Source organism: Zea mays, chromosome 5 (assembly GCF_902167145.1).
Source record: "Zea mays cultivar B73 chromosome 5, Zm-B73-REFERENCE-NAM-5.0, whole genome shotgun sequence".
In the NCBI taxonomy this organism is placed as follows: Eukaryota; Viridiplantae; Streptophyta; class Magnoliopsida; order Poales; family Poaceae; genus Zea; species Zea mays.
The window spans coordinates 123,413,938-123,420,296 of record NC_050100.1 but is presented as its reverse complement, the minus strand read 5'-3'; the positions used below and the strand labels follow the sequence as shown (position 1 = coordinate 123,420,296).

At 42.5% G+C, this 6,359-nt stretch overlaps 1 pseudogene; it reads left to right on the top strand.

Annotated features, from left to right (window-relative positions):
- The first annotated feature begins 1,130 nt into the window (after positions 1 to 1,130).
- Positions 1,131 to 5,806, top strand: LOC103628421 (exopolygalacturonase-like; annotated as a pseudogene).
- The last annotated feature ends 553 nt before the right edge of the window (positions 5,807 to 6,359 follow it).

Genomic DNA, 6,359 nt, shown 5'->3' with positions numbered 1-6,359 from the left:
CAGCTTAGAGCCAGACCAAATATCGTGAGACAAAGGGAACAGCATGTACGTAATGTTGCAATGGTTCGTCTGATATGATCTTTACGTGCGCATAGGAGTTGACAAGTCTTGCTAGAGGCCGCTGTCAATTATTGGGCCAAGTAAGAGTACTCGGGCTATGTCTATTTGTACGTGAACCTATAGGGTCACACACTTAAGGGGAAGGAAGCCTAACTCGGATTAGATCCGAAATTAGACTGGGCTTTAGGGTTACTGATGGGCCTCGGTGTCAGAAGCCCACCATAACGCCTATATAATGAGGGGCGGCGGCGCGGTTAGGTTTAACCTAATTCGCCACCAGAAAACGAGTAGCCGCTCGCCTCTCGCCCTCGCCAAGCCGCTGTCGCGAACCTAGCAGTTCGGTACGCGGCGCTTCCTCCCTGTACGTGTGGATACCTCGGAGGTGCTACATCTGGAGCACTGGGACGAACCGTGCGAGGACGTGAAGGACGCTGACGACTGCACGACACTGCTCGACGCGTTCGTCTACATCGAGACGTCTTCCGCTGCTCTGCGCGTCTAGTGGTAATTCCATGACCTATAACCGCAGTAGTTCTTGGTTTTATGGGGTTGAAAATTTTGTTTTGCGCTAGCGTAGCCTCCCCGTAATCCTACAAACACCTCCATGTGAGGTGTTCTTCTCATGTGCTCAACATCATGGTTCAAGCTGGACTAAAGGTCATTCCAAATGCAGTCGGGAAGGTGAGGACATTATCAAGGTCGTGATATCTACACCATCTCGTTTACAGATCTTCAATTCTATTGTTCAAACATTGGATCTTAGAAGTAAATCGGGGCTGATTCTTGATGTTCCACATCATTGGAATGCAACCTATGATATGCTAAATGAATCCCTAAAATATAAGGCTGCTCTGAACAGATATGCAGTAGAGGAACACCATTAATGTCCCACTAAAGAAGATTGGTCGAAGGCAGAAGCTCTTCTTGGTTTTCTACAAGAGTTCAGTGATGCAACCAAAGCATTCTCAACGGATAGGTATCCCGCAGCTCATCTTTTTCTCAAGATGTTGCTCGTTATCTAAGGTGTGCTGCTTGATGAGAATTATAACTCAAATAAACTCCTTAATGAGATGGCAAATGTTATGTATACCAAGTTCCAAAAATATTGGATAAATCCTAATATTGTGTTGCTCATAGCTGTTGTTCTAGATCCATCAATGAAAATTGAATTTGTCAAGTTCTATTTCTACAAAGTTGGTGACAATGTTGATATGAAGATGAAGGAGCTCAAAAGGTACTTGAAGAAATATTACCTAGAGTACGAGAAAATCACGAGGAGTCATAGTTTGCATGTCTTTATTACTCCCGATGATCAGATGAGAAGTGAGCCTTCTACCTCTTCACCTATTTGCGGTAAAAGAAGGGTGGAACATGCATTTGCTCAATTTGCATCTCAAAATGCGAATGCCCGTCCAGAGCGAACAGAAATGGATACATACTTGGAGGACCCTAGGATCCTTATCAAGCCAGATGAATGCTTCAATGTTTTAGGATGGTGGAAGAAAAATTCATATACTTATCCAATATTGTGTTTAATGGCTAGGGATTTCTTGGCTATTCCTGTGAGTACGGTGTCCTTAGAATCTGCCTTTAATGCAGCTGGTAGAGTCCTTGGAAAAATAGGACAGCACTATCTCCTGAAACACTTGAAGCTTTAGTCTGTGCTAAAGACTGGTTGATTATATTCAATGACGAAGAAGGTAAATTATCATACAAAAGTAGACTTTACTCCTTTCTTGTCTTTGCACAACAAACAATCAACTACATAATAATGAGTTAAATTGTCTACGTCATCTCACTAGGTGAACCAATGACTGGAAAGCGAATGTTTGATTCAGATGATGAGGAATATGATTGGGAAATTTGAAGCAGGTAAAACAATAAATTTTCATTTTTTTAATCAGCAAAGTTTTATCTTTTGTAAAGACTAATTGAATGTAAATTTAACTAGCTAGTTGTTCGCACATAGTATATTAGTACACTAATCCTTACAATATAAATTTTACAGCTAAACTAAAGTTTTATCTTGTCTGCTTAGTTTTCAGAGTTTTCAATATAAAGACTAGTTAGTAAAATGTTGTGTTGAATTTATGTTAACATGTTTCTTTTTATTCAGATTAGGCTAAAGCAGAAGCTGGGTTTTTATGGACTGCAACAACTGAATATCTTGTTATATAAAGCACATTGTGGTTGTATTTAGGGCTGCTAGGAATAGTTGTAGTAAGAGATGTTCATGAGTTATATATATATTGTATCTTAGTATAATGGAGTTTTTCTCAAGATGTTGTACAGATGGGCAGTGGGCTGCATGGCTGCACTTCGCCTAGGCTATTTTCATGGTTGCACTTTGTGGTTGTTTTCTATCATTTGTTTGTGAGCCCATGGATTGTACTAATTCATTAGCTTGTGGTGGTGCTTGCTTGTATATGAAGGCCCTTGGATTGGCCCGTGGATTTTAAAAGGATCGAGGCAGATTAGGATGCCAGGGTATTGAAAAAACGGATTGGATTGAGCTGCATCAAATCAATTTGGATTTAAGTAGGGCTGGGTTCACTTTTTAAACTTTTAGGATTGGAGTGGGGTTGGGGCTGGATTGTGACCCATTACCAGGCTTATGCACGCCTGAGCGGTGGGGTTTATGTTGGAGCTCCTATCATCACACGGAGATGAGAATGCACTCGGGAGAAGCGAGGCACGTACTAGCCGCGCGCGAGGACTTTGGATTGAATGGCGACGGAGGGGTACGCCATTTTCGGTTGTGCGGGCGGGGGAGGGGGCGGTGGCGCCTTTTCGGGCCAGTTTGGACGTCCAAATACCGGAGGGGATTGGAGGGGCTAAAATCCCCTCCTTATTCAATATTTTAAATAAGGAGAGGATTTTACACTAGTAGAAAAAGGCTCAAAGCCCGCGGTGCGATATATTTTTACAGGCGGATTCGGTTATCAACCGCCTGTGCTATTTTTAGTGGCGGTTTCTTAAGAAAACCGCCACTAGAAATTGTATTTCTAGAGGCTGTTCCTTATGAAAACCGCCAGTAGAAATCCATGATTTCTAGTGGCGGTTTTCTTAAGGAACCGCCACTAAAAATCGATTTCTAGTGGCGGTTTTCTTAAGGAACCGCCACTAGAAATCATTTTTATCCTTAATTTTTCGAGTTTTTCAAACGACCTCGTACGATGAAACCACCAAAATAAAAGTTGTAGATCTTTGAAAGTTATAAAACTTTGTAGTTGACAACTTTTTTATTTGAAATCATTTCGGCTCTCAAAAATTGTATCTAAATTTGTCAAATTTAAATTCAAATTTTGCAAACGACCTCAGATGAAAAAAGTGTCAAAATGAAAGTTGTAGAACTTCAAAAATTATTCAACTTTGTAGTTGATAACTTTTTTATTTAAATTCGTTTACGGTCTCAAACAAGCAATTTACACTCATTTGGTTGTAATATGTGGGCAACAAAACTACAAACTATACATAAAGCATGCCATAGGCGGAGTGGTAGAAGAGGGTACGCGTGAAGGTGAGGTCAGGGGTTCGATTTCTAGCAACCACGTAGTGCACGAAAAAAGTCGCGACTTGTGACTTCGACGGAGCCGGCATGTGGGATAAGTGGGCCGATGCCTCCCCTAATAAAAATATTTTTTTTTGCTATTTTTAAAATTTGTTTTATGTTTTCTGGAAACGATTTGCACTGGCGGTTTTATTACGCCGACCGCCAGTGAAAATCGATTTTCACTGGCGGTTTTATTACGCTGACCGCCAGTGAAAATCGATTTTCACTGGCGGTCCTCAGTTACCCGCCTGTAAAAATGATGATTTCTACTGGCCCCTAGTACCGGCGGTTACGAAAAACGTCACTGTAAATAGGTTTACGACCGCCACTATAGAGATTCTCTGTACTAGTGTTAGCCCCTCTAATCCCCTTCGGTTTTATGGCTCCCAAACTAGCCCTTCTGGTTGTTTGTGCCGGCGAGGGAGGGGGGAGATGATGCATTTTTTGGCTGTGCGTGTGAGCGGGGGACAGAGAGTGAGGGCAGTGGCGAAGCCATGTTAAGCTTGCCTGGTGCCAGCCAGTGCAACAGGGTAAGAAAAAAAATTACCACTAATTAGACAAACTTTCACCATGTATTTCTTCAAAACTATGTATGTTGCTTTAGCACTGCACCACCATAAATTTAAAGTTGGTTTCGCCCCTAAGTGAGGGCGTGCACGAAAGTGGGGGACGTGCAGTCACATTATAGTAGTAGAGAAGTTAAATGATAACGTTGTTTCGTTCCTTGTTGATATGTATCCATAATACACGGCTTCATACTCTAAGGCTATCACCAGTAGCTTCCCTATTTCATCCCCTATCACATACCTTATTTCAAACTTCAATATGCAAACAGTATCATCTACAATGTAAATACTATATTTTACACGGTCCACTGAAGACAACCTAACAAGGCACGAGTCTATTTCTTAATCCACGGTATCATAATCTATGGCCATCACATGAGTGTAGGATGTTAAATTCTTAGAACGTCCTCTATGATTTGTATACTAGTCAGTTACCAGTGCATTGTCACGTTTCTATATATTTTATGAGTATACATTATTTTAATAAAATATAAATATATGTGGTTTGTTCTATTGGTTAGGTGGATGTAAATGTGAAGCCAATAACAAAAGTCCAAACTCTTATTTGTGTACAATTTTACATACTTTTTAATTAAACGGGAAGTATGACACCGGGCGACAGTTGAACCTAGTGTTTTATATAGTAGAGATATTGTATCCGATCTTCCAGTTTTCTCGAAAAATAAGGTAAAAACTCTAAATGCACTAACTACATTTCAATGTTTGATGAATGCAGTGTTCCAAGAATAAATGAGGAAGTTTGTGTTGATTTCCATGGATGACATACTTATATATAGTCCCACCATAGAAGCTCATGTAATTCATTTACAACAGGTGTTTCAGATTTTGTAGAAACACAAGATGTATGCCAAGAAGAGCAAATGCGCTTTTGTTGTCACGCAGATTGAATATCTGAGACATGCCATTTCCTGTTGTTTGTGCGGGCGAGGGAGGGGGACAAGAACGTGCTGATCGACAAGGTGACGGTCAAGGCCCCCGGCGACAGCCCCAATACGGACGGCATCCACATCGGCGACTCCAGCAACGTGACCATCAGCAGCACCACCATCGGCGTCGGCGACGACTGCATCTCCATCGGCCCCGGGAGCAAGATGATCCGCATCCATGGCGTCAAGTGCGGCCCAGGCCACGGCATCAGTGTCGGCAGCCTGGGGCGCTACAAGGACGAGAAGGACGTGGAAGACGTGAAGGTGACGGGGTGCACGCTCGCCGGCACCACCAACGGCCTGCGCATCAAGTCGTACGAGGACTCCAAGTCGTCGCCCAAGGCCAGCAAGTTCCTATACGAGGGCATCACCATGGACAATGTCTCCTACCCCATCATCATCGACCAGAAGTACTGCCCCCAACAACATCTGCGTCAAGTCCGGCGCCTCCAAGGTGGCCGTCAACGACGTCGTCTTCAAGAACATCCACGGCACCTCCAACACGCCGGAGGCCATCACGCTCAACTGCGCCAACAACCTGCCATGCGAGGGCGTGCAGCTCGTCAACATCGACATCAAGTACAATGGATCCGGCAACAAGACCATGGCCGTCTGCAAGAACGCCATCGGCAAGTCCATCGGCTTGGCAAAGGAGCTCGCCTGCATCTGAACCAATTAACTAACATTTTCATATATTATATATATAATCACTCTTCGTAACCTCTCTCTTTCTCACGTACTCTCGAGTCTCCACCGTATTATATATTCGCTGGTTTGTATTTTCTTTCTTCTTTGGATCATCACAAAACCAACCGGTCTAATTATTTTAAGACCGACGCCTCACAATCTTGGAACTTATTCATTATGCTAGTGTATATCTGTAATCCCATTCCATATTGTTAATATTGATTTGTGGTCACCCAAACAACTTTGATTGAAGTAAGAACATAATAGTGTGTTTGGTTTGAGCAATGAGCTAGTGCATTATCTTCTCACTCCTCACTTTTTTCGTTTAGTTTATGAGATGTACACTAGTACAGAGAAGCTCTATAGTGGCGGTCGTAAACCTATTTACAGTGACGTTTTTTGTAACCGCCAGTACTAGAGGCCAGTAGAAATCATCATTTTTACAGGCGGTTAACTGAGGACCGCCAGTGAAAATCGATTTTCACTGGCGGTCGGCATAATAAACCGCCTGTAAAAATCGTTTTCAGGAAACATAAAACGGGTTTT